Genomic DNA, 27,298 nt, shown 5'->3' on the forward strand with positions numbered 1-27,298 from the left:
TCTATGTTAGCCTGGGTAGACTAGAGAAACAAAATGTATAGGCATTCAAATGTATTAGAAAGAGTTTTATATACACGAGCAATTGAATATTGAGAAACATCCCAGCCCAGTCCATAAGTCCAATTCCAATCCATAAAGTCCGCTTCAGACTCACGAAACATTCACTGACACTGAACGCAGGAAGATCACAGGCAAGCGGGTGGGAAGTCTTGTGGATCCAGTGGGGTTGTAAGCATCTCAGCTCTGGCAGGGGTCTCACATGGCTTCTCCAGCTCAGGGTACTAGTCTAGTTCCATGTGTCTTGTCAGCTGCAACGTCTCCTAGGAAGTGAACAGAGAAAGCGTGTCTCCTGCCTCCAAGGAGAAATTCAGGAGCTCCCTGAATCCTCAGGAGAAGGCCATGCCCACATAGAGGCTTCATTGTCCACGCCTTCACTCTTAATCCTCTCTAATTAACAACCAATTATATAACTAGCTCAGGTTCCTTACAATGATCTTTCCCAAATTGGGAAAAAGGCAGAGAGTTAAAAATAGACAGTTGGATGCTTTAAATTAATCAGTCAGCTGTCGTACATGTATACCATTGACGACACAGCCGTTATCATGTCCTAGTGGTTACATGTTGGACTGCTAACTGCAAAGTCAGCAGTTCAAAACCACTAGCCAGCACCTTGGGAGAAAGATGAGGCTTTTCACTCCCGTAAAGAGTTACAGTCTTGGAGACTGACAGAAGCACTTCTCTCCTGTCGTATAGGGTTGATATGCGTCGATATTGCCTCAATGGCGCAGAGAAGTTATATTTACAGCACAGGCAGGTGTGCCCCAGGCTAGCCTGCCTTATGCTGATCAACCTGTATTTACAGATATCAAGTATACTTGTGATACTTTCTCTCAGTTGCTATTTTTATAGGGTTTTACTGTTAACACTTGTAATTGTGAGGGGTAGGTATTATTCTTGTCCACATGTGGTTGTGGTTGTGACAGGTTACGTGACTTTTCCAGGTCCAGAGCTGTTTGGATGTGGATCTTAAGTTTTCTCAGGCCAGCGAGTTTGGTTTGCAGTTGATGTGATGCTGTTTCGAGAAGGATTAATCTGCTCAGTGTAGTTGGGCACCAGAGGCTGTGGTGTGGGGTGCTGCTGGAAGTTAATCTCTTCCTGCAGATTTTAAGGCCACTGCAGTCTTTTCCCTGATGTTTACCCCTAGAGCACGATCCTGGGTGGAGTCCCTGGGTGATGTCAATGGTAAACATGCCCAACTGCTGACCAGAAGGTGGCTGCTTTGAGGTCACTCCCAGGAGCCTTGGAAGACAGGCCTGGTGATCTATAGCTAAGAAATCGGCCCTTGACAACCTGTGGGATACAGGTCTGGGACACACGCATGGGGTCCCATGAAATGGAGTCCCCTGAATCAGATTTAAGCACTGTCAGAGGGGAACTATAGGGGCAACAATATCGAATGTTTTCCCTTTTTTGTGTGTGTCAGTTGTTCACCAGGATGAAAATCTAATTTGCCATTATTAGCAGTGTATGAATTTACTTATTTCTCTTTATCCTCTTCATCTTTATTTAATGTTACAACTTGAACTTGTTTTTGTAAGAAATGATCGCTCAGTGTTGCCTCAATTAGCTATCTTTTCAGTTATGGGCAAAATTCCCCAGGTTATGTTTTCGTGTTCCCTTGTAGGTGAATTGTCACAGGATGACATAGGAAAGTCATCTGGAAAAGAGAAACTTGTTATGAAAGGAATAAAAATATTTGATGTTTCAATTTCCTGAGCTTTACTTTACTTATGTCTTCATTCATTTGCCTAGTAAATGTTTCTGTAACACCTACTATTAGGACCTCTGATGGTGTTATGATTACCTAACAAGGCCAGCAGTTCAAACCCACCAACCGCTCCACCAGAGAGAGATGAGACTGGTTAAACCCACAAAGTGTTACAGTCTTGTAAACCCACAGGGGCAGTTCTGTCCTGTCCCACAGGGTTGCTGTGAGTCAGAATCCAGTCGACGGCAGAAGGTTTGTGTGTGTGTGTGTGTGTGTGTGTGTGTGTGTGTGTGTGTGTGTGTGTGTGTCCCACAGTGACCTCATGCCCAACAGAAAGAAACCGTGCCGGGTCCTGAGCCATCCCCACAGTTGTTCTCATGGCTGAACCCATTGTTGCAGCCACGGTGTCAGCCCAGCCCCTGAGGGCCTTCCTCTCTTTTGCTGCCCCTCTCTGTTCCAAGACACGATGTCCGTGTCCAGGGATTGGTCTCTCCTGACAACATGTCCAAAGGATGTAAGAGAAAGTCTCTAAGGAGCACGTTGTCCCTACTTCTTCCCAGACTCCAGCTAATAGAGAGAGAAAAACAGTAAAGTCAGCTCGCCCCAGTCTAACCTCTTAATTTAACGTGTAAGTAGCCTAGTGTTTGAAAAATGAGGTAAATTACAGAGGGTCACATGACTCTCATGATATGGAATTTCTAATTAAAATAAATAAACAAGTGACCTTTACTACCATGGAAACATCTTGGAAAATTCAGTATTATGATGCTGAAGCACCATCTGCAAAATTGTACCTACTTGGAGAAAGTAGTGTCCTAATTTTTGGCTTAGAAAATATGGCCATCGGATTGTTGCTTTTTTCTTATACATAACTCCTTCCTGGACTCTCTGACGTTTATATTTTGTTCATTCTTAAGGGAATAAATTTATTCTTAAAACAGCATCAGGAAACAAAATAACCGTAGTCCACATGGCTTGGTTCAACTGTGAACCTTCTTGGGCTTGTTTATAGTAAACGGGAAGAACATATGATATATTTCAGTCTCAAATAATAGTCCATTTAAATTTAATAACACAGTTATCATTCAGTAATAAAAATTCAACTAACTTGCCATAACTATCTTGTTAAAAGTGAATTAAGATGTTTATACTCTTCACTTGCTGGGTAAAATTTAATAGAGCTTCAGTTAAGCATTTATTGCTTATTTAATTCAAAATTACGTTAATCACCACAGTTAGTAACAACCACGGAGTATTTAATTAACATTCAGTAAACTATCTTATTAAGTCTGAATCCAATCCAGACTTTCTTGTCCCCATCAGTTTGCGAATACAACTTCCACCTCAAGGAGTCTTCGGGCTTCCTTCTCTCGTTTCTCACCCGCTTTGCTGCTGCTTCTTTGAAACACTGTGGAGGGCTCTTACAACAATACATATATCAATTGTGTCAAGCACATTGCTGTCTAAGCTGCCAACCCCTTTTTCTTCTGATGGGTTAACCAACTTGGGTGAAGGAAGAGGAGTAAACATCTGCAACATGAAAGGAACTCCTGCTTTGGGGTACAGGCGAGAAACTCATTAGCCTAATAACTCTCATGGGGAGAATGAAAAGTTGGTGGCCTGGCTTAGCAGCAGTTGGGGTTGGCACTAATTGGAAATGAACCAAAAAGGTCAATTTTGCTCCATCTTCCCCATCCCATTCTTCGAGATTTATCGAGCACCTTCCCTGTGTGAAGCTTATTAATTACCAGTGATATGTCGATGACACAATCTTTCTTGTTGGAAAGCAAGGAGGACTTCAAACGCTGGCCAATGAAGATCGAAGGCTGCAGGCTTCAGTATTACTGTTTTTAAATCATTTTATTGGGGACGCGGACAACTCTTATCACAATCCATGCAGCCATCCATGGTGTCAAGCACATTTGTACATTGTTGCCTTCATCATTCTCAAAACGGACTTGATTGAGAAAATACCACATTGATGCAACTTAGACCAATTTTCTTTCTAGCTGGAGTCTAGAGAAAGAAGAAGGGGACACGCTGACATTTCTGGGTGCAGAGCTCCGTGCTCTGGGTGTGTTCCCGTTGGGCAGCTGCTCGTCAGCAGATTCATGTCTTTGAGGCTTTGTCTGGGCCACAGCCTCCGCCTTGTGGGTCACAATCTCTATGTGTCACTCTGGACTCTTGCCGGGATGGCGTTATTTTTAGGAGCCCTGGTTTCCATTTAGGTGCGGTGTGAGTCACCACCCGTTCTACAGCACCAGGTTGGCTTTATGTTTATGGGTTGGTTTCCACGTGGACTCCCTAGACGGTGCAAATGGTTAATCTACTCCGTCCTTAATGGAACGCTTTGAACCTACCCAAAGGCACCTGGAAGAAAGGCCTGCAGATCTACTTTTGGAAAAGTAGCGCTTGACATTCTTTTGGAGCTGAGCTGGAGTCTGACATATGTGGGCTGACCACAACTGGGTGTCTACAACTGCTGCTGCTTGTTTGTTTTTTATTAATCCCTTCACATGTGATTTCCGTTGCCCTTCCATTTTTTTTCCTTTCTTATGAAAAACTCCAAATTTGCTGCCATTCAATTGATTCCATGTCCAACCAACCCACTAGGACAGGGGCGAACTGGCCTTGTACGTTTCTGAGATTGTGATTTTTTTTTCCTCCAACAGTTTTATTGGCATATAAGTCACATAGCATACAATTCAGTAGTTCAGTAAGAAGAGTTGCACACTCATCAGCACAATCCGTTTCAGAGCATGTTCTTCAATCTTGCAACTCATCGTTATTAGCTCCCCAGTTCCCCTCAACCTTCCCTGCCAACCCTCCAGGAACCACCATTTCAGTTAGTGTCTCGATAGAGTTGCCCATCTTGGATTTCATATTCAGAAAACCATTAAAACCTAAAACCAAAATAAAAACGTTAATAAAGTAAAACATAAAACCCTCAATCAAAATAAAAGCAGAATATTAAAAACTAGAACAAATTTAAATGGAGCCATAAGGAAATCAAATGATAGGGTGCTGAATTTCACATTTCATTTAAATCTGCCACAATCCACTTTCCAGTATGTTTTGCATGTTGGCAAGGCTGTGCCCCTCTCAGGGCCATGGTCAGAGTGGATTCACCAGGGGCATCACCCATGTGTACTTCCCCTTCATGTTCTCAGGTGAATTGGTTTTACAACCGGTCTAAAGTGAGATCAAATGATCAAGATAATACATATGGACCTAACTACGTCTGCCACAATCAAATTTAAAATGCTCTCAGTCTGATTACAGGGCTATCTGCACCAACCATGATCAGACGTTTAACCCATCTGTGGGCCCTGCAAATAGATTTTGGGCTTCCATTGCCGTCCATAGCCTTCTGCAAACCAGGTGTTCACAGTGCAAGCTGTGATGCCACTCCCTCCTTTAGATTTGGATTATACTAGTGACAGTCCTTGGATCACCCAGGTTGGCATACGTCTTCCACGTGGACTTAGTTGATGCCTTACTTACATGACTGCTTGTTTCAAAACAAGCCTTTAAGACCCCAGGCGCTATGAATAGCCGGTGCCATCTGGTTTCTTCACCGCACTTAGCACCCATGTCTTTAATGATCTTGTCATGAGCTCAAGCAGCAAGCAGGGAAAAAACCCCAAGCAACAAAAAACGAATTGGTCTATTGGGGCTAGAATGAAATCCAAGCCCCCAAATAAATTCATGCATCATTGGTTTCTATATGTCTCTGGTGCATCATTGTCATTTTATGTTAGAGACTATTGCCCATACCCCTGGGGCATTGTTCCACTGCCATCAAGTCGATGATGACTTCCATCAATCCCACAGGACAGGGTGGAACTGTCCCTGTGAGTCTCTGAGCCTGCACAGCCTCACAAGAGTAGAAAGCCTCATCTTTCTCTTGCTTGGTTTCAAACTGCTGACCTTGCACTTAGCAGCTCGACACATAACCACTACGCATTGATAGTGTTATTAGTTTAGCCAGGGGTTTAGAATTTAAAACCTTGTTGAGAAAATTGTATGAGAATAGGCCAGCTAAGTGCAGCAATACATGAATTGTTGGCTTGTATGGATTAAACTCTTAAATGATTAGACATTATTTACACAAACAATGGGGGTGAGTGATAGGGCAAATCTTCCAATGCATTCATTCCCAGCAGCAGGCACACCTCCCAGATGAATGCAGGTCATAATGAAGCAAGGAGAATATATGTGTGGTAGGTCCTGGCCACCATTCATTGGTGCCCTCAAGGTCCTACGCCACCAATTCTATGACCTTGGACTAATAATTTTCTGCATCTTCTCACACTAGGGCATCTCAGCCTGGAATCCAGCGGGTCCAGGTGAATTTGAGGTAGAGCCCAGTTCACTTAGTGGGGTTTCCACTTTGGATCCTTGTGTGGTGGCCTCTGAAGAATGGTGTGTGCCTCGAAAGGACAGAGTCTAAAGTCCGAGGAGACTAAAGTGTGTGGACTTGGTCACTATGTAGAAACTAGGCCAGAAGTTTCCAATTAGAAATCTAGTACCAGGTGTGTTCTTCTCCCCTTGGGTTCCACATGAGTTAAGGCAGTCAATCTTTACCAAAGTAGAAAACCTTGCCTTTCTCCCACAGCCAGAAACATAGAATATGTAAGGTAAGGTGGTCGATTATTCCGACATTTGTCCATCATGCCCTGGAAGACCTGTCCTCAGGCTGGGCCCCTTCACCTTCGCGGCAGGTTCACCTGGCTCTACATGACTGTGTGTATCCTGGCACAGGCCGGGGAGCCCGAAGGCCGGGCTTTTAGTTCTGGTCCCATTTTGGGCCGTCTTTGCATTGTTTTCCTTCCATCTTTCTCCTGTCTGAGCCTCACTGTGTCATCTATCAAATGTTAGGATGAGACTCGTCACACGTGTAGGGTACTTTAAAAGATAGTTTATAGGGAATAAATGGTGCAAACCTTTTTCTGAAGTCAACTGAAAGCCATGAGCATGGATAGCTTTGTGGTGCCCCCCCCCCTCCCATGGTAGCAGTCAGGGAATGGGGTTCTCCACACCCGCTTGCTTTGGTAATGGTTTCCTTTCGAGTTGATTTTCAGTCACTTGTCTCCTCCTACTCTGCCACCCAAGCTTATCTCCTCTGTGCCTGCACCCTTCGCTGCTGTAAACTCTCCTCTCCGGTTCCTGGCGGGCTTCCTCTTACTTACCTACCGCCATATGAGGATTCGTTTTTCCTTTCTGGGCTCCGCCCCAGGGGATGTTCATTCTGTTGTTAGGAGCCGTGGAGTCATGTCCGACCCATGTTGACCTTTTATGCAGAAACACCACAAAACGCCGCCCAGTCCTGCGCCATCCTCACAATTGTCTCTCCGCCTGAGCCCATTGATGCAGCCACAGTGTCCCTGCATCTCCTGAGGGTCTTCACTGTTCCTTTACCAAGGATGATGTCCTTCTCCAGGGACTGCTCTCTCCTGATAGTGTGGCCAAGGCGTGTGCTTCTTCTAGAACCTCTTTAGAGACCGATGGCTGTGGTATTGGGCCAGATGAAGTCAGAGTGGGCATTTAGTGGCCCACTGCAGACTTTGCCAGGAGCTTCTCTGTCGTCATGGAGCCCCGGTGGCATCGAGGTTACATGTCGGTTGGGCGGCAAGCCAGCCTGGCCAACAGCTTGCAACTACCAGTGTCTCTGTGGGAGAAAGATTGGGCTTTCTACTCCCAGAAAGAGTTACAGCCTTGCAAGCTCACAGGCCCAGTGCTACCCTGTCCCATAGGGTTGCTTTGAGTGGGCACCACCTGGATGGCAGTAGGTTGCTTTGGTCTGGTCTATTCTTCAGTGCCCCGCCTCTAGGAACGCAGTTGTTGAACGAAGGAGGGACATTTTGCCCTCCAGACGTCAATGGGGGAGGGGCAGCTTACACACTGCTCTGGCATTCTATGGCAGACCATCGTTGGTCATGCGTGTTACAAATTGGAGAGACGAGGTGTGTGCGTTCCAGAATGGGGAAATGAACCATTAGCGTCTCAGCATGGATTCCTGAGCATCTAGGAAAACCATGTTCGGGAAAAGTGCTAGCTTTTTGAAAAGTCAGGATAGTGGTTTCGTGTTACCACCTCCCAGAGCAGACACTTTGGGGATCAACATTTCAGCAGATGGCCCCATAAGAGACGGACGAGAGGGCCTAAGTTGGGCTGGCGATGCCTCCATTCAGGAATGATGTGTCAGTGTGCACAGGAGAAGCCCGTGGCGTGGCTCAGATGCTAAGAGGCCATTCATGCCGCCGAGTGTCCGGTAAAGGCTTTCAGACAGGCGAGTGCACCTGGAGAACCCTGTACTTTCCTCTTCAGTATTTTAAACATGCTCAACTGTCAATCATCGTGATTAGTTCATTGGGTATTCATAGTTGTCTGTGCCTACTTGAAAAACTCCTGAGACACTTTGAAAGCTCTGATCTACGTGGGTAGTGCTTAAGACCATGGACTTTGGAGCCAGCCTGCCTGGAGTTGCCTGCTGGCTCTGCAGTCACCACTGCAAGGTTGCCATCCCATCGCTTTAGGTCTCAGTTGCCTCCTCCATAAAACAGGGATAAGAAACTTACTTATCTTGTTGTTGTGAGGATTACATCCATGTAGAACACTTAGAACAGAGCCTGATACATGTGACAACAAACCAGAAAACCTCACTGCCATTGAGAACCTTCTGACTCTATGACAGCCACCCTACAGGACGGGGTAGAACTGCTCCTGTGGGTTTCTGAGAGTAGCTCTTGGTGGGAGTAGAAAGCTCAGGCTCTCTGTCAAGCAGTTGGTACTTTTGAACTGCTGACCTTGAGGTTAGCAGCACAAAGTATAACCCGCTACATGGGACAAGTGAAAGGTCCATTAAAGAAAAGCTGCTCTTTCCTTGTGCTGGCATAGTGGTTGTGCCTTGGGCTGCTAATTGCAAGGTCAGTGGTTCAAACCCACTAGCCGGTCCATGGGAGAAAGACGGGGCTTTCTATTACTGTAAGCAGTTCCAGTCTTAGAAACTCACAGGGACAGTTCTGCCCTGTCCGATAGGGTCGCTGTGAGTCGGCATCGGCTCTGTGGCAGGGAGTTTTTAGAGTCTTATAGAATCACAAACTGATCATTTGGACAAGACCTTAGAGATCATCTTGGCGAGTGGGATTGAATTTTTTTCTTAAATATGTTTTTGATCTTTGCTAGAGTTCAGCCAGACCCACTGCCAATATCAATGATCGTTTCCCATCTCCACATCATCACCTAATCACCTAACGGGTTCTGTTCTCTTGACACCAATGTTGCCATGCAGAGTTCCTGCATACCCCGAGGGTCCTTCATTTCTGTCACTCTGAGTGCATTGATCAAAGAGACTGATACGGAAACTGTATTATGGACTCAGCTAGACTCAGTCAGGGTAGAACCAGCTTTCCCGTTAATACCTGCGTTCTGCTCAGGGTCCGGGCCAGGTTCTGCACTTGCCCTTAACTACTGATTCCACGTGAGTGGCTTTCACGCTTTCCATGTACCACTGTGGGTATAAAGATCCTCTGGAAAACCTTATTCCACCTGAACTTTGGCGGAGGGGGAGCAGTCGATTAGCGGGGTGGAATGGGACCCACTCTTTTCCCTTCTGCTCGTTTTCTCCATGCAAGAGGGGCTCCGGAAAAGCAAGGTATAAAAATCTCCCAAATCCAACCTCTTCATCTTCCAGGGATGGGGGTGAGACCCTAAAGTGGGGAATGGAAATGCTGAACGAAGCCCTAAGTGGTTAAAAACGGAAGATGTTGGAAATGCACTGATGGGTTCTATGCATGCTGTTTACTGGATGTATGAGCAACAGTTGGGGGAACCCCAAAAGATGGGCTTAGCCTCTGGTTCCTCTACTGGTCTAGTTTTCTTTAAAAAATGGGCACGAGCCATTGGTAGGACCTGCCAGGACTTCGTCTTCACAAAGCACCATCCTTTCACCTGCTGAGAGTTAGCGAGCTCAGTTGGCTCATTTGGAGCCTGATCAGACACATAGTGGTGTACCCTTACATGTTTGAAAAGAGGTTTCTACATACAACTTTCCTCTTCCTAAATGCTTCCTACCCCTACCCGCCCCCCCACCCCCCACTATCATGTTCCCAATTCTACCTTACAAATCTGGCTAGACCAGAGGATGTACACTGGTACAGATAGGAACTGGAAACACAGAGAATCAAGGGCGGATGATCCCTTCAGGACCAGTGGTGAGAGTGGTGATAGTGGGAGGGTGGAGGGAGGGTGGGTGGAAAAGGGGAATCTATTACAAGGATCTACATATAACCCTCTCCCTGGGGGATGGACAACAGAAAAGTGGGTGAAGGAAGATGTCAGACAGTGCAAGATATGACAAAATAATAATTTATAAATTATCAAGGGTTCATGAGGGAATGAGGAGGGGGAAAAATGAGCTGATACCAGGGGCTGAAGTGGGAGCAAATGTTTTGAGAATGATGGAAATTAATGTACACGTGTGCTTTACACAACTGATGTATGTATGGATTGTGATAAGAGTTGCTTGAGCCTCTAATAAAATGATTTAAAAAAAAAAAAAAGAGGTTTCTAAATCTCTTTGTCCCTCCCTTCCTCTTTTCCTCCTTTCCTTCCTCTGTCCTTGTCTTTCTCAGGAAATCTTGTCCTTAGGAAAAACTTCAAGGAAGACTGAGCCAACAGCTGTATAACAAAACCCGGTTGTTCAAAAGCACATTGGTGAAACTTGGGGATGGAAGCTGTCTTTCTGATCCGATAAGCAGGATCTACTGCCTGTTTTTATTGTTGGAGAGTTTATCAGACAATAGTACATTATGTTGCAGTCTGACTTTCCCACACATTGGATCCTAAAACTTCTTCTAGGAATTGAAAATGCAAACTCGTGGGCAGTATGTGTTTTATAAATGACAGAAAACAGTAGTGTAAAGACATGGCACAGTGGAGCCTGCGGCAGGTGCTGGTATTCCAAGGGCAGCACGTGGACGGGGCAGCAGAGCAGGCACTGCAGTAGGGGCCGAGCTCTGTCCTGCATGCCAGGAGGTTTGGGGGAAGGTGGGCACCTTCAAGGGGCAAAGGAGATGATGGCACATAGGGGGTGAAAGAGTGGGCAGACTCCAGAGAAGGCCATCCTCCATGCATCTCTTTGACTCTAGCATTTCTGGGTGTTCCTGAGGGGCGTCCATCTCCCATCCTTGCCATCCTTGCCTTGGTCACAGTGTTTGCTTGGCCTGGATCCTGCCCACATCGCCGGTTTGCATCCAAATTGATTTTCTCTCTTTCTTTCTTTCTTCCAAGTCATTTTATTGGGGGCTTATACAACTCCCCTCACAATTCATCCATCCATCCATCCATTGTCTCAAGCACATATGTACATTTGTTGCCATCATTCTCAAAATATTTGCCTTCTACTTGAGCCCTTAATATCACCTGCTCACCCAATTGACTTTCCAGGTTATGTCATTGTCTCTTCCATAAGCCCACCTTGACTTCCACCTTTCCTCGCTGAGGAAGAAATCCTCAGGTCCTCCTGGGACCTCCCATGGCTCTTACTCTGTATAGCTGGCTGGCAGGCACTGAGCACTGTCTCCCCTCCATTGAGATGGTCTGTGTGCATGCCTCTCTCCCCGTGGACTCTTCACTCCCTTTAGGACACTCACTCCTGCTTGGGCCCTGGCAGTGGAATGGACACTATTGACATAGTGAAGGGGCATTTCATGAAGGGATGATGGGGGGATAGACAGATGGGTAGGCAGGCTTGACTAGATTCCAATTTAATCTTTCACTGAAGAATGTCAGCGTATTCATCTCTATATCGCCCAGTACCCAGCACTGAGGAAGTATCCTTTTATCGATTCATGCAGCAAATAGTTTCAGGCCTGTGTCAGGGTTGTACCAGTCTTCAGCCCATGTGTTCCTGGCATCCCAAAGAAAATAGCATTCCTTTATGACAGCTACACACATCGAAACACACATTCAAATGTTCATAGAGTTGAGGTGTATCTGGTGTTTTTTTGGCACACAAGGCTGTCTTATGGATTGAATTGTGTGCATCTCTAGTACACAATCCTAACTTCTTTGCCTAAAATGTCTTTGAATTCCGGTGCTGGCGGAGATGGGATGCATTCAGATTGCCAGAATAGTGACCACATCCATCTTGGAAGAAGGTAGAATGCTCTTTGGAAGGAAGGATAATGACAAGGCTTTATCTTATTTCCTTTGGACATGAAAGTGGAATCTGAAGGAACAAGAGCTTTTCTTTCTTTTTTTATTAAAAGATCATTTTATTGGGGGAATCTTATAACAATCTATACATTAATTTTATCAAGCATATTTGTACATATGTTGCTGTCATTATTTTCTAAACATTTGCTTTCTATTTGAGCCCCTGGTATCAGTTCCTCTTTCCCCTCCCACCTTTGTAACCCCTTGATAAATTATAAATTATTATTATTTTCATGTCTTACACCAGTGTCTCCCTTCCCCACGATTTCTGTTAATCTCCCTGGGTGGTGGTAGTAATGTGTCTATCATTGCGATCAGTTCCCCATGCCTCCCCTCTCTCCCTACCTTCCCCCTGCCCTCCAGGTATTGCTACTCCCATTCCTGTTCCTGGATTCTGTGTGTCATGAGCTCTTACCTCTTATCTGTACCTGTGCACCTGCTCCAGTCTAGCCTGCAGTGAAAGGCCATGACAGAGACGGCGGTGTGTGTGTGTGTGTGTGTGTGTGTGTGTGTGTGTGTGTGTAAGCCTCAAAGAACCAGAGGAATATTGTGTTTCATTGGTACTGTACTACACCTGGTTGACTTATCCCTTGCTTCTGTGAGGGGATGTCCTATTGTCTACCCATCTGTCGACAAAGAGCTATTCTTTGGAGCAAGCAGGAGAACCTTGACTTCCCCTAGAATAGGGGTTGGTAAACTTTGGAGATGGAGGAACCAATCCTTTCCCACACCGCATTTTACAAATCACTCAAGAGCCATAAGTACATTTTTACAAACAAATGAAATCACCACGATCGGGACAATGCCCTTTACAATTTTTTAAAAAATTTTACTTGTGAGCAACAGGTACATACTGACAGTTTCACTTTTGGCCGTAGTTTGCCGACCCCTGGTCTAGGACCACTGCTCTGAGTCTGGATTTCTGTCCTCCTAAGCTACCAGAAAATAAATGTCTGTTCGTTAAAGCCATGTCCTGTGGTGTATCTGCCACAGTAGCACTAGATAACTAAGACCAGGCCTAAGCGGGCAATGTTTTCTTTGTCTCCAAGTGTCGGATTTGCAGACAAATGCTGCTGCTTTCTTGCAGCCCGAATTGTACTGCAGCGAGACGGCTGGGCTTGGAAAGGCACCGTGTTTCTCTCAGATTAGGTGGCAGCTCCTTACTAGCTTGCCTCAGGGACAAACCCCCTTTCTAGTTTCTCAAAAGATGATGCCAGGGTGCCAAGATGCTCATGGCTGGGCTTCCTTGTCAATGTCTTTAGTTTTATTTCTAATACGGTGACGGGATGTGTAGCGGAGGTGGAAAGTGGATAAAAGAAGCGCTCCGGCCCGGCTCTCCTTCCCTTGGGGCCTTCCGCAGGACACGCAGGAGGAAGCATCCGGAAAGACCAGAGGAGAGAGCCAGCCGACTGAAGTTCATGCTGGGATTGGAATCAGAGCGGCCAGAGTAGGAGGCGTTTGAGGCTGCTGAATGGAGGGGAGCTCAGAAGTCCTGAAGGTGTCGTGGGCTATGTGTCGGGCTGCTTACCAACAAGGCCAGCAGTTCCAACCTACCAGCTGACCTGGAGGAGCCAGCAGAGGCTTGCTGCTCCGGCAAAGATTTGCAGTCTCAAAAATTCACGGGGCAATTTCCCCCTGTCCTTTGCCCTGTTGGGGTTCCATGGGCCAGAATTGACTTGATGGCCGGGGATGGCTCCCTGATGGAGCCCTGGTGGCACGGTCAGGGAAGGGTTGGGCTGCCAGCCTCGAGGTTGGCGACTCACCGTCACCAGCTGCTCTGAAGATGAGCGATGAGGTTATCTGCTCTCTTACAGATTTGTAGCCTCAGACACCCTTTGTGGAGTCTCTCAGTTAGAATCAGTTCTACGGCAGCGTGCTTTGGGTTCCGTTCTCAGAGTGGCTGCACTGGAAGGACAGTCGGGCCATCTAGTGTGGCATTGGATGCCGCAGAGTCCATTGTCAGGAATAGTGACCCTGTCCCACAGAACAGCACGGTACCCGGTGTCCAAGGCGTAATCCTTACGGAAGCCAACGTTCCCTGCTTTCGCCCACTGAGCACTCAAACCATTGCATCACTAGGGCTCCTTGCCTCTGCCCAGTGGCTCTCAAACTGTAAGGTGCTCAAGAGTCAACCTGGAGAGTTGGTTAGGATTCTCATAACTGCCCTTCCCAGAGACCCTGATGCGGTGGGGCGGGTAGGGCCCAGGGATTTGCATTTTTAACAAACTCACAGGGGGATGTCAGTGCCACTGAAAACCACTGCTCCTTGGGGGACCTCATCTGTGCTCATTTTTTGGGGGGGGTTGGAGAATTAAGTCAGAGAGTAGGGGAAGGAACTTTCTCACACTGCCCAGTCTGTCAGGAGCTGGCAGTAGGACGCAACTCTGACTGCCAGTGGGTTCCACACTGTCGCAAGCTACAGCCTGCCAGTCATGTTATTTTTAGTTCTACCCTGGAATTACAGCTGAGTCACACCAGCTTTCCCTGATATGGTCACAAAGTTGTTTTCCAGGGCCTTCCACTTGATTGTGTCCAGCCACATTTTCTTGCTCAGTTGGCCCTCCATTACTGAGTGTTGCTGTGTACTGGGTTTCGGGTTTGAGCCCCAGGTGGTACGGGACTGTACTAGTGGACCGCCAGAGTGGACTTGGACGAATCAGCTCTGAGCGCATCACTTGACTTCAACTTTCAACTGAAAATGTGTGTGGTGTCATGTCTTAGGGAGCCCTGGGGGTGGAGTGGTTATACATTAGGCTGCTGTTGGCAAGGTTTGCAGTTTGAAACCACCAACCCTGTCCTGAGGACAGTGGTTCTCAGCCTTCCTAATGCCACGACCCTTTCATACAGTTCCTAAGGATGGGATGACCCCAACCATATACTTATTTTCATTGCTACTTCATCACTGTCATTTTGCTGCTGTTATGAATCATAATGTAAATAGCTGATATGCAGGATGTATTTTCTATTGTTACAAATTGAACATAATTAAAGCATAGTGATTAATCCCACAACAATATGTAATTATATATTGGTGAAATTTTTTTGGTAATGACAAATACATGAAATTTTGTCTTGAAGCATGGTGTAGCATGGGTAACATCTTCACACCAGGTACTTGTATGTGGGCATATTTGCATGTGGGTTGACCCACCTGGAGATGGACAGAGGAGTGGTGTCTCGGTTCCTAAGACCATCGGAACTATGTGTTTTCCGATGGTCTTAGGCAACCTGTGTGAAAGGGTCATTCAACCCCCAAAGGGGTCGAGACCCACAGGTTGAGAACTGCTGCCTTAGGAGCCAGATGAAGCTTTCTCCTCCGGTAAAGAGTTCCAGCCTCAGAAGCCCACATGGTCAGCGCTACCTTGTCCTAAAAGGTTGCTGTGAGTTGGGGCCCTCTCGTTGTCTGAGTTTGCAGTAGGGATGAGCTAATAGGTCTTTCAGGAAAGCACGGAGTACACCCTGGCCTTCCGGGCGCATTCCATCAATAGTCACTATATTTTAAAAAATAATCATTTTATTGGGGGCTCGTACAACTCTTACCACAATCCATCCATCCATCCATTGTGTCAAGCAGATTTGTACATTTTCTGCCTTCATCATTTTCAAAACATTGTCTTTCTACTTGAACCCTTGGTATCAGCTCCTCTTCTTTTCCCTCCCTCCCCGCCCCTCTCCTTCACAAACTCTTGATAATTTATGAATTATTATTTTTTCACGTCTTATAAAAACCAATGTCTTCTCCCTTCACTCACTTTTCTGTTGTCCCTCCCCCTGGGAGGGGGTGATATGTAGATCCTTGTGATCAGTTCCCCCTTGCTCCCCCCACCTTCCCCTTCCCCTCAATATTGGTCCTGAGGGGTTTTCCCATCCTGGATTCCCTGTGTTTCCAGCTTTTATCTGTACCCATGTACATACTCTGGTCCAGATGGATTTGTAAGATTGAATTGGGGTCATGATAGTGGGAGGGAGGAAGTATTGAACTAGAGGAAAGTTGTATGTTTCATCTGTGCTCTACTGCACCCTGACTGGCTCATCTCCTCCCCGAGACCCTTCTGTAAGGGCATGTCCAGTTGCCTACAGATGGGCTTTGGGTCCCCACTCTGTACTTCTCATTCACAATGATGTGATTTTTTCTTCTGAGTCTTTGATGCCTGATAACTGATCCCATCGACACCTTGTGATCGCACAAGCTGGTGTGCTTCTTGCATGTGGGCTTTGTTGCTTCTCAGCTAGATGACCAATTGTTTACCTTCAAGCCTTTAAGACCCCAGATCCTTTATCATTTGATAGTCCGGGCACCATCAGCTTTCTTTACCACATTTGCTTATGCACCGTCTTCAGCGATGGTGTCAGGAAGGTGAGCATCATGGAATGCCAGATTAGTAGAGCAAAGTATGAACAGTCACTATTAAAGAGATGCTAATCATGTCTCTGGGGCATTCCAGTAGACAGGAAGTGGAGAGTTAGTGGAAAGAGAACATTTAAGGTTGAGGAACCGGGTTCAAGCCCAGCTGTGTGGGCTCTGAGTAGTCCCTTGATCTCTCTGAGTTGTAATTTGAGGAGGGTCTTCTCAACCTAAGCAAGAGGACAAGTAGTTAGCAGAGGAAGGAAGGACATTAGGAAGAGGTGCAAGTTTGCTGACCGCGTGGAAGCTTCAGACCGACAGGGAAGGAACTTGTCTGAGGAGGAGCTGGCGAGCGGCCTGAGCTTTGTGTGAGAGTGGCAGTGGTCCTGAGTGCTGTCTGGTGATGGGTGACTTGGCTGCTTGCTGGCAATTCAGGAGAGCTGGCTGCACTCCCCTGGCCAGGTCCTTACCAGCTGACAGCTCCTATCACTGAGCAGGAAGACTTGTGGAAGGGAGGTGGATACCAGACCCCAGCCTTGGAACATGGGTAGAGAACCTAACCGGGATGAAGGGTCCACTTTGGTGTGGGCATTTGAGGCAGCATCGCAGTTCTGTGCCTCAGCCAGCACAAGCCAGGGGCAGGACATAATGATTTGGACTCAAGATTGACTTCGGTATCTTGGTTTCAGGGTTTGATTGGCAACAGAGACATTGGGTTAGAAAGGTACTGGCTGTGCTTGTCATGTCTTCTGTGATTGGTTCAGGAGTCTGCCTAGCAGGAGAGGGCCCTGGGAAAGATCCTAATGAGGTCTCATGTGAACCTCCATGTTTTCACCTGTAAAATGGGCGTAATGATGGTGATTATGCTGATGCTGTCTATTTCTGTCTAGATTTGAGATTAAAGTATTTAATGGGTGGGAAAGTACGTTAAGGCTGTTAAGTGCCAGGGAAATGCACTGTGTCTACTACATGAAAACACTCAGAGCCATAGACTAAGGAGGGATGGAGAGATGGAGCTGCTCAGATGATTCTAGGAGGTCACCATGGGGGCGACTTCAACACAGTTGCGAGGTGAGACAGGATGCTGGGAGGGAGTGAATTAGTAGGCTGGGATTAAAAGCATGTGCAGTTTTTGCTTAGTCCTAGCTGCCACAGTGTCTTGTTTCCATCTCATAGGCATCAGCCATTTGTCACTGGGGAACTTGGGAGCCCGGATGTGGCTGGCACTGCAGCACCAGTCATTCTACGAGTGTGTCATGAACTTGGTTGTCCGTGGTCTAACTTGACAGGAGTGTCAGGGCTAAGAATGGAGCTCAGAGCGCATTCAGGCTCTTTAGTCACAGGGAGCCAGTGCTGGAAGGACCTCCGGGATTCCACTGATCTAGTTGATCACCACCTCATTCCACAGATGGGAAGAGCAGGGCACACTGGGAAGTCTGAACCCCACTGCACTGTCCCCCGGCAAGTTTCTCCATGTTTTGCACAGTTGATTTCCCTTCTCTTTTCTCCAACAACCCTGTCTCCTCCTCCTCCTCCCAGTGGGTCCCAGTTTGATCCCCCAGGCCTTTCTCTTCCCACCCACCTCCTCACATACATCTTTCCTCTGTTGCCCCAGGTCTGGGCGCCGTTCTGCTTTCTAAGGTCCTTGAATCTCTTCCGTCAGGTCACAGCTCACAGCAGTGCAGAATCATGTTCTCGAGGTCTGAGCTGCTCCAGTTCAGGGCTTCGGGAGAAGCATTTCTCCCAGTCAATGAAACACTTCTTCTGGCGTTGAACATCAACTCCTCTGTTGTTCTTCCAATGCCAATGTTGGTTACTTTAAAGAGGTCATCCATTCCACTTTCAGCTTTCTGCCAAAGGAGGTTCTCAGTAATGGTGGCCCAGGAAAAGACCCTTAAGTCCATGTTTCTTGTCTGTTATTCCAGCGGCTGGGGGCATAGAGTGAAGAAGGTACCATGCTGGCTGTCGGGGGGCTTGTGTTCTGCACCATAGATGGACATGCACAATCAAAGTGGGGCTCTGGGCTCAGTATCCTAGAATAGGGATCTTCATACAATATGCAGCTACCAAGGAGAGAGTGGGCGGGGCTTTCGAAGGGGCAAGGGGGCGTGTCCAGAGAAACCAGCGGAGTTTCAGATTGGCAATCCTGCTGACACACTGACAGTTTGGGCCAGCAGAGTCTGGAATTCAAAATCGCAACTTCTCCACCGAAGAAAGATGAAGCTGTCTACTTTGGTAAACCCACAGGGGCAGTCCTACCTGTCCTGAAGGTTGCTTATGGATTGGAATGGACTTGATGGTAGTGAGTTTGAATATACATGCATATATATAATATGTATGTGTGTGTGAAATGAGGCCTCTATGGCCCAGTCTGCCCTCTTTTCTATTAATGGTAGCGATTGAACTTGCAGTGACCTTCTTTTGAGTTGGTTCCTGCCTTCATCGTGGAGGGTCCCTCTGGGTGGTCTCCCAGCACAGGGCCAGGGTGCTTTCTCGGTCTCCCTCCACCACTCTCCAGGCCGCTTCCTGGCTCAGCTGCTCCCAACCTGGCCATAGGGACTGTTCGGTCCCTGGTTTCCCCTTCCTCGGTTCCCTCTTACCTCCACCTTGCAGGGATGCTTATTTCTAGGATACGCTTGTTTGCCCAATGCATGCACATATTTTCAATTTCCTCTCTCATTCCAGTTTCCATGTAAAGCCCCTTAAGCAGGACTGGGCCTCTCCTGCCAGTAGAACTCTTGTATTCAACAGGTCTCTTTCGCATCTTGCCAGGACTCAGCTGTGAGGTGGCCGTATTCCTCTCTGCAGCATCTCATGTGTTCTGAGACCCTGAGCCCCATCTGGAATCAGGACCTGTCTGTTCTCAAGGTCAGTGGGCTGCAGTTAGCTGGGGGGTTCCACTTCCCTTGGTAGGAGGCTTTCTCCTTCCTTCTGCACTTGGCCTCCTCTGCCCTGAACTCATTTGGCTGACAGGGTGACAGTGGCCACTCCAGGCCTTGTCATTTTCTTGGCACTTGTGACTGAAGAGCCTCTAAAGCAGTGGTTCTCAACCTGTGGGTCGTGACCCTTTTGGGGTTTGCCCTAACAGTAGCAAAATGACAGTTGTGAAGTAGCAACGAAAATAATTTTATGGGTGAAGGAACTGTATTAAAGGGTCGCAGCATTAGGAAGGTGGAGAACCACTGCCCTAACGCATAGGTTTCCGGACTGAGTTATCTCACAGCCCCCTTCTCAGAAAAAAAATGACTCAGTGCTATCCCGGCAAAGAAATGTTTTTGCCCTTTAGCCCCTCATCCAGGATAAAGTGTAGGCATCTGCTTCGGCAGACCCCTTGGACAGTTCCATTGCCCCCTAGAAATAACACTTGGGGAAACACTGCTCTAAAGGTAGGTGGGAATCAGAACAGCAGGGTGACTGGGTCTAACACAGGAGGAAGTCTGAGGCCTTCAGTGACGCCTAGGAAAGTAAGAAGGCATTCCTCCTTTAGCTTGTTAACTTTGTTCCCAGACGAAAATACATGCGCAGCACTGTTAAGGCAAAAAGCGGAGGGGGTCCCTGTTTTGTGAGTGGGAACGAGTGGCAGGTAATTCAGAGCATTACTCTTCTGTCCTTTCATTCATTCGCCTCTGCGCTCCCTGAGGCTGCCCTTGTCGGGGACTTCTGGAGAGGCAGGTCACCATCAGCCTCCCACCAGGCCTCCTGCCCTCTGCTGTGATGGGGGTGGAGGTGGGGGGGCCTGCAGTCCTGGCATCTTCTAGCCGCACCTCCGCTTCCAGGGTCTGGCATGTGGTGTCAGCTGCCTTGTGTGTTGCACAGGCCACTCTCTGGCCTGCCTGGGCCCTTTGCCATGCTCTCTGATGGCCTGAGGGCTCGTCCCCTTTCTAGTGAAGTGCTTCGAGGACCCTCTCTGGCCTCCTCTGGTCAAGAGGCAGGGGTCCCACATGCCACCCTTCACACTCCATTCTTTTATCTACTCTGACATCAGCCCTTCCCCCATGACACTCTATTTCTGCACTGGGTTTGGGAATTCACTACAATGGTCACCTACAACTCACAGACAGTACTCCTAATGGGGGCTTCTTTGGTTAGTCAGAATCAGTAAACAGTAAGGATACAATCATTGATCCTCAGTAACATCTCTCCCTAGCCTGCAGCCAAGTCTCTTTCAGGTCCTCAGCCTCTCAGGCATGTGGTCACTTGGCCTTTGCCTTGATGGACCAGAAAGCCCACTTGCGACTGTGTTTCATCTCACATCCTCACAGTCTGCTTGCGGCACCTCTTGCTCTGTCCTGCACTTTCTGATGCCTGTGGTCTTGGTCTCCACCCTTTTAGACCTATCTGGAACATGTTATACTGATAGTCTTGGGCATTCGGTCTCTGCCCCTGCTTCAAAGATGGTTCATCCTTACAGCCAGGGCCTGGGGGAGGGCGTGTGGGGGTGGTAAAGAAAACTGATCCACCCCCACCATTTGGGGTACACACACCCCTCTCACATATGCTCACCCAGTCAGTTACAAGACCTGGGTGTCAAACAAACAAACAAACAAACAAACAAACAAACTCACTGAGATTCCAACTCACAGTGACACCTGACATGTAGGACAAGGTAGACCTGCCCCTTGAGGTTTCACAGACTGGAACTCTTATGCTTTGGGATCACTTTGAACTTGTTAAGAGCATAAGATTTCAGCCCCACCCTGGAATCTGCATTTTAACAACATCATCAAGGGATTTTCATGGACAGGAAAGTTTGAGAACTGGTACTCCATAGCTCCCCTCTGTTTTTAAAGCATATACTTATGTATTCACCAGGACCACTCACACACACATATATGATCTTTCCATTGGTTGGCACGCCTGTGCCATTTGTTACCGTGTGAAGAAGCCTGATGAGCCAACACCCTTTATTTCATATTCAGCACCAACTGCCGACTTGGGTGGGGCAGCCCATGTGGCTGCAGTGCTTTTGATTTGGGGTGGATGTGGATGGGTGGGTGGCCAATGCATTTATTGGACACCTGCTCTACGTCATCTTGTGTGTCAAGCTCTTTAAATACATTCTTCCAAGCGTGAAGCCTGGTGGTCTCAGCTGCATGAGATGTGAGGGTTATTGAATGTCACAATTACTTGGGGAGTTTATAAAACTCACCTCCCACTCCAGCCCTGACTCAGAATCTTTAGAGGTTATGCCTGGTCTTCAGTTCTTTTCAAAAACATTCTCGAAGTGTTTCTGTCGACTCCCCGGGTTAAGGACGAATAGTAAAGACCAGTGCTCGGTGGTAAGGAGTGTGAGGCCTGAAGAGGTTCATGAGTCCTCCTAGGCCCCATGGACTTTTATTGGGAGAGCCAGGACCGACCCCTTGCTTTCTGCCTGAGGCCGCCTTTCTTAGCATTCTGAGCTGCTTGCCGGCCTGCTGTGATGTGCTGGCAGTTGGATGCACCCCTGTCCTCAGTCCTCAATGGCGGCTGGTAGATGACTTTATGATGCACAGGTGCCTGACATGGCGCAGGTGCCTGATGTGACGCAGGCGTGAGAACTTGCCTCCGGGTTGCTGGTCCAGTAGGAACGAGGGGGCCTGCTCCCAGGAAAACATATTAAACTACTCCTGGCGGGAGAGTGTGCTAGGAAATAGCATTAGGGTATCTCGCCCCTGAGAGTTGAGAGAAGGGTGGCTATTATAAACAGGGGCTTAGAAACAAATTAATTACTGGATGTGAACTGGGCTTTGAAGGATGTTTACAATTCTTTTCGGTTGTTGGAGAGAGGGACTGGGTCTCCACTATGAGGTATGGTGGGGAAGGCAGGTCGGGCCTCCAGTGTAGACGGCTTTGCATGGCAGGGAGTTGAAGGGTGAGTCCTTTAGGCTTCTTCCTACAGTGAGTGCTTCTCCCTCAAATCAAGTCAACTCACAGCGACTCTCTGGGATAGGTTAGAACTGCCCTTGTGGGTTTCTGAGACTAATTCTTTGGGAATCTGTTAAACTGATTTCTGCAGTGGTGACGGTGCACGGATACCTTCTCTAAGTCAATAAACATCTGCTCAGTGGCCAGTGTGGCTAGAAGGTGCCATGTGACCTCCAGGGGGGGTGTATCAAATAGCTGGAAGAAGAGGTGAGGCAGGTGCCCACCAGGAAGGAGGAGCAGTGCTGGTGATGGTCGGAGAGATTTGGTTATCCTAATGTGGTAGAGGCTTGTGTGGGTGTTGGACGTGTCTTTGCTGCCTGTGAGCGTGGCAAAGCTGATGGCCCTGCATTCAGTGCTGTGTGTAGAGTCAGAAGCTGAATGGGTATCTCTGTCATGTACTTTCTGATCATTGGAGGCTGGAGAAGAATGATTTGAAGCTCTTGAAAAGCTTCTTTTTATCTCTGTCTTCTCCCACCCGCCTCCCACCAACAGGAAACTGATCCTGCGGAGCTTGGTTATCCTGTTATCTCCTTTGGCTGCCTCCTCCAGCTTCTAGCTGGGAGAGATGCTCAGAGAACGGGAGCCTTGAGTTTTAGCCTTGTGGTAGAACAAGACATGGAGTATGAGCTTGTGGGAAGTAAGTGTAGCCACTGGTCAAGGTTAGGGGCGCCGGTTTAGCTGTGCTAACAATGTGTGGACATCATGCTTGGCAAAGTGAAGGGGCAGCGGAAAAGAAGGCCTTCGATGAGATGGATGACACAATGGTGACACAGTGGCTGCAACAATGGGCTCAAACATAGAAACCACTGTCAGGATGGGCCTGGACTGGGAGTGCTTCATTTTGTAGTACATAGGAATGCTATGGGTCGGAGCCAATAAGAGAGCACCCAACAGCAACAAAACAACAACCTCTGCACCAACTAATTACTCACTAAGTTTTTGCCAGATGAACGAGTAAATGCCTTCCCTTATCTGCCTTCATGTGTTTATTCATAAAGGCTTTGAAAGTTGAGAGAAAGAATGCCTAGAAAGTACCCTTAACATAGTATATGGGGAGAGAAGAATGGGAGGAGCTGGGAGCTGATAGCCAGGCGAATACACTCAGCCCAGAATGTGCACTAAGCTGATGAGATAGATGGGTGGTCGTGGTTGTTAGTTGCTGTCAGGTGGATTTCCACTCTTGGCAACTCCCTTTGTCCTGAGTGGAACATCTCCAATGAGTTTGTGACCTATTGGAAACAGGTCACCAAGCCTGTCTGTCTCCCAAGGAGTCTTGTGGTGGGTGGGTTAGAACTTCCAGCCTTTTATTTGCCAGTGCTCAATCCTTTGCACCATTTAGACACTTGCGTCAGTCATGCAGAGTACACTTCAGTTGAGGTAGCTCGCCTCAATATCTCTACATCTGTTTGTTGTGCTGTGTTGCTTTGATGCTGGAAGGCAGTTCCACCCATTTTTAAATACCAGCAGAGTTTCCCAGGGTGGATAGATTTTTGTGGAGCTGGCTGCCTTCGATAAACTAGGAAGAGAGGTCTGTCCAGTGGAAACAGAATATTGTCCACTGTATTGTTGGAAGATGAACTGTGAGGGAAGCCTGGCAAGCTCAGCATAAGACTCTTAATCTCAGGGTCTTGTGTTTGTGGCCCACATTGGGCGCCATCTGTGAGGGAAACCAGCCCCTAACACATCATCACAGGTCCGGTAGGCACAATTGTACAGCCATAATAAGTAAAGATTATAGTAAAGTCATAGACAGCATGAGAGATAGAAGAGAGATTGAAATAATGGAGTCAGATACATTTTATGGTAGCATGCTCACCTTGGCCTCACTTGGTGGTCCACATGGAAAAAGAGAGATTTATTGCTAACCATGGCTTGTATGTTCTCTGGGGACATGTAACCCCCCTAGTTACAGGTGAAAAAACATGTCACAGGAAAGGGTTGTGATATAGGTAATACAGTAATGGGAAGAGGGTGATCTACGGGTGTCCACACAATAGGAAGGAGAGGTATTTGGGGTACACATGTGACAAGATGGGTGGATCTTAGATTCAGGGAGGTAGTTTAATTTTGGATACCACTGAGCCGGTTTGACCTGTTCTCTGGCTCACTATAGAAACCATTACCAGTAGGGTATAAACCCCACCTACAGGAATCAAACTGATGACTGCAAGCCTTTAGGGAGAAGTAGCCTATTGTCCTTTACAGCAGGGAGTGGGCTCCACCTGTGGTGGGCCCAGTGTCTGGCAACTGACTGCCTTCTGGGAGGTCACTTGACAATCACTTACCATTAGCTGCAAGCAGGGTCCTAAGTCTAACATCTATTTGAGGGAGATGGCTTGAGAGAAATCTTTCTGCTTCCCACCATGAATACTGCGTGTTGGAAAACACTCCATGCCAACAGCCGGGTAAAGGGTGTAAAGGTGCAGGACTGAGCAGTGTTCCCTGGGTTGAAGTGTTGCTATGAGTTGGCGCCAACACACATCAGCCCTGACCTCTGTGTGAGTTACCTGCTGCTCATGCAGGAACGGTCCAGGTAACAGGAACTGACTGATGCACACGCTTCAAGACTGTGTGTTTGTGGTTGTAATCCCAAATGCTTCGTTTCTGCCTTTTAAAGGACAGCAAAGTGATTTACCTCATTTGGGGTTGCCAAGTGTAATGGGAAAACTGCAGTATCCGGTACCTGAGTCGGAGCAACACATTGAGGGTGCTGCTTCCCAGTAGCCATTCTTCCCCAAGAGGGATGTGACATCACTCTAGCCAAGTGTATGGAGGCAGTTACAGGTGGTAGTGGAGGCAAAATAGGCAGGCAGGTGTGCATGTGCAGAATCAGGAGCTCTCAGTATGGAGTTTGGGAACACATGTACCACTGAGAGCTTCTGGGAGGGGCCAGTCACCTGAGAAGCCACACTGTGCCCTGGAGTCTCTGGGGGGGATAGAGGATCCCAGAGGTCATGGCTCCTGGTCCCCTGGCTCCCATATGTCGTGTGACCTTTTCTCGGAGAAACTGCCAAAGCAACGTGAGGAGCTCGTGGAGTGTGAAGATCTCAGTGAGGGGCTCTCATGCGGAGGTGACAGTGGTTGGGGCTTAGGGCATCAGGGCACATCCCTGGTAAGTTATGCTGTGTACTGGAGCTTCCTCTACAGCGGTGGTTCTCAACCTACCTCATGCCGAGACCCTTTCATACAGTTCCTCATGTTATGGTGATTCCCCCAACCATAAAATTATTTTTGTTGCTACTACTTCATAACTGTAATTTTGCTACTATTATGAATGAATCAGGTGACCCCAAAGGGATCACGACCCACAGGTTGAGAACCACTGCTCTATAGAACTGGAGAGTAGATCTGCCCCATAGAGTTCCCTTGACTGCAATCTTCAGAGGAACAGATTCCTGGCCCACAGAGCTGCTGGTGGGCTTGAACCTTCAACATTTCGGATGCCTGCTAAGGGCTTAATTGTCACATCACCTGGCTGCATCTATAAACAATATGGAGCCATTAAAGAGGGGAACAAGGAAAGTGTGACCTTCTTCATTTTGGGAATCCCGAAAAGAACAGAAGTTCCCGAGTGTGCTGCCCTTAGTTCTGAGGAGGGCTTGCTCTTGTTCCTAGCCTGTCTGCTGAGCTCTGTCTGCTGACGGACCTCCATTCCCCACTGCTGTGATGGTGCTTCAGTGAGAAAGGTCTGGTGTGAGTGAGCGCTGTTAACTGTTAGCTCTGTGACTTAGGGGCAGTGACTTATCTTCCCGGAGCTCCAGGTTCTTCATCTGTCACGTGGGATGGGAATTCCAACTCTGCATTATGCTTCTGGGGACCCTGGGTGGTACAGTCGGTTAGGCACGTGGTAATAATCCAAAGACCAGAGTTTCAAGTTCACCCAAAGGCATCTTAAAGAAAGGCTCTGTGGCTGGCTTCCCAAATACCAGCCTGGAAAACCCTGCAGAGCCTAGTTCTACTCAGACCCAAAGGGTCTCTGTGACTTAGGGGGTCAACGTGTTGGCCACTGGTCAGCCTGCTTGCAGGGATCTGAGGGAATGCCCACTGAGAGACTGACCATGTGAATATATGGATGTTCCCCAGTTCACTAAGAGTCACTGTGTTAGTCTGGGTAGACTAGAGAAATAAATCCATGGACACACATATGTGTATAAGAAAGAGATTTACCAAATTCTATAGAACTTATTGTTTTTTCTTTAGTGAACATTTTATTTTGTATCTAAAAATCTCACATTCATACAGGCATACAAGCAAATAGTCATATAATGTCAATTATTTCATTTTAGAATATTTTTGACTTTGCATCTTGTTTTAACATCTAAACACATATATATGTGTGTGTATATATATATATATTTTTCTTAATAGGAATACATTCTGAATAAATTTCTTTGTTTTACAAAAAAAAAAGAAAGAGATTTATATACAAGAGCAATTGAACATTGAGAAAACATCCCCGTCCAGTCCAGATCAAGTCCATAAGTCCGATATTAGTCCATATGTCTGATACCAATCTATAAAGTCCTCTTCAGACTCAAGAAACATATGCCATAACGCCGAATGTAGAAGATCACAGGCCAGTGGATAGAAAGTCTTGAATCCAGTGTCATTGGAAACATCTCAGGGCTGGCAGGGGTCTCTGCATCAGGGTGGGTCCATGTGTCTTGTCAGCTGCTATGTCTCCCAGGGTGTGAGTAGAGAGTCTCCCACCTCCAAGGAGGAAATATCAGATTTCCCAGGAGTAGGCCATGCCTACACAGAAGCCTCATTGGCTATGATCCAATTGCCAGACGAGACTCCACCCCTTCACTCACAATCCTCTCAAATTGACAATTATATAACTACCACAGTCACCCATGCTAGTGTTCTTTGCCTGCCCCTTTGGGTAGCTCTTCTTTCTTTCTGCGTGCCTTTTATCACACCTGGACCACGTTCCTTCACACGTTCAAATATTTCCATTGCCGAAGGCTGGCAACCTGCCATGGTTTCTAGGACGTGCTTTGCAGGTGTCCCCGTGGGCAGTGGCCCACCTCCTCAGTCACTGAAGTGCTCTTTTAATG

The 27,298-nt window shown here is 47.4% G+C and overlaps 1 protein-coding gene across 13 annotated transcripts in view; it reads left to right on the forward strand.

Annotated features, from left to right (window-relative positions):
* The window catches only part of LPP (LIM domain containing preferred translocation partner in lipoma), a 792,938-nt gene that overhangs the window by 14,015 nt on the left and 751,625 nt on the right, over positions 1-27,298 (forward strand). For 4 of the 13 annotated variants that reach the window (XM_075556195.1, XM_075556202.1, XM_075556206.1 and 1 more), the window contains one exon: positions 19,107-19,202. The exons of the other annotated variants lie outside the window; for them this stretch is intronic. The gene's annotated coding sequence lies outside the window, so the exon portion shown is untranslated. The remainder of the gene's footprint in view (positions 1-19,106; positions 19,203-27,298) is intronic. 13 annotated transcript variants of the gene reach the window in all.

Source organism: Tenrec ecaudatus, chromosome 8, assembly GCF_050624435.1.
Source record: "Tenrec ecaudatus isolate mTenEca1 chromosome 8, mTenEca1.hap1, whole genome shotgun sequence".
In the NCBI taxonomy this organism is placed as follows: domain Eukaryota; kingdom Metazoa; phylum Chordata; class Mammalia; order Afrosoricida; family Tenrecidae; genus Tenrec; species Tenrec ecaudatus.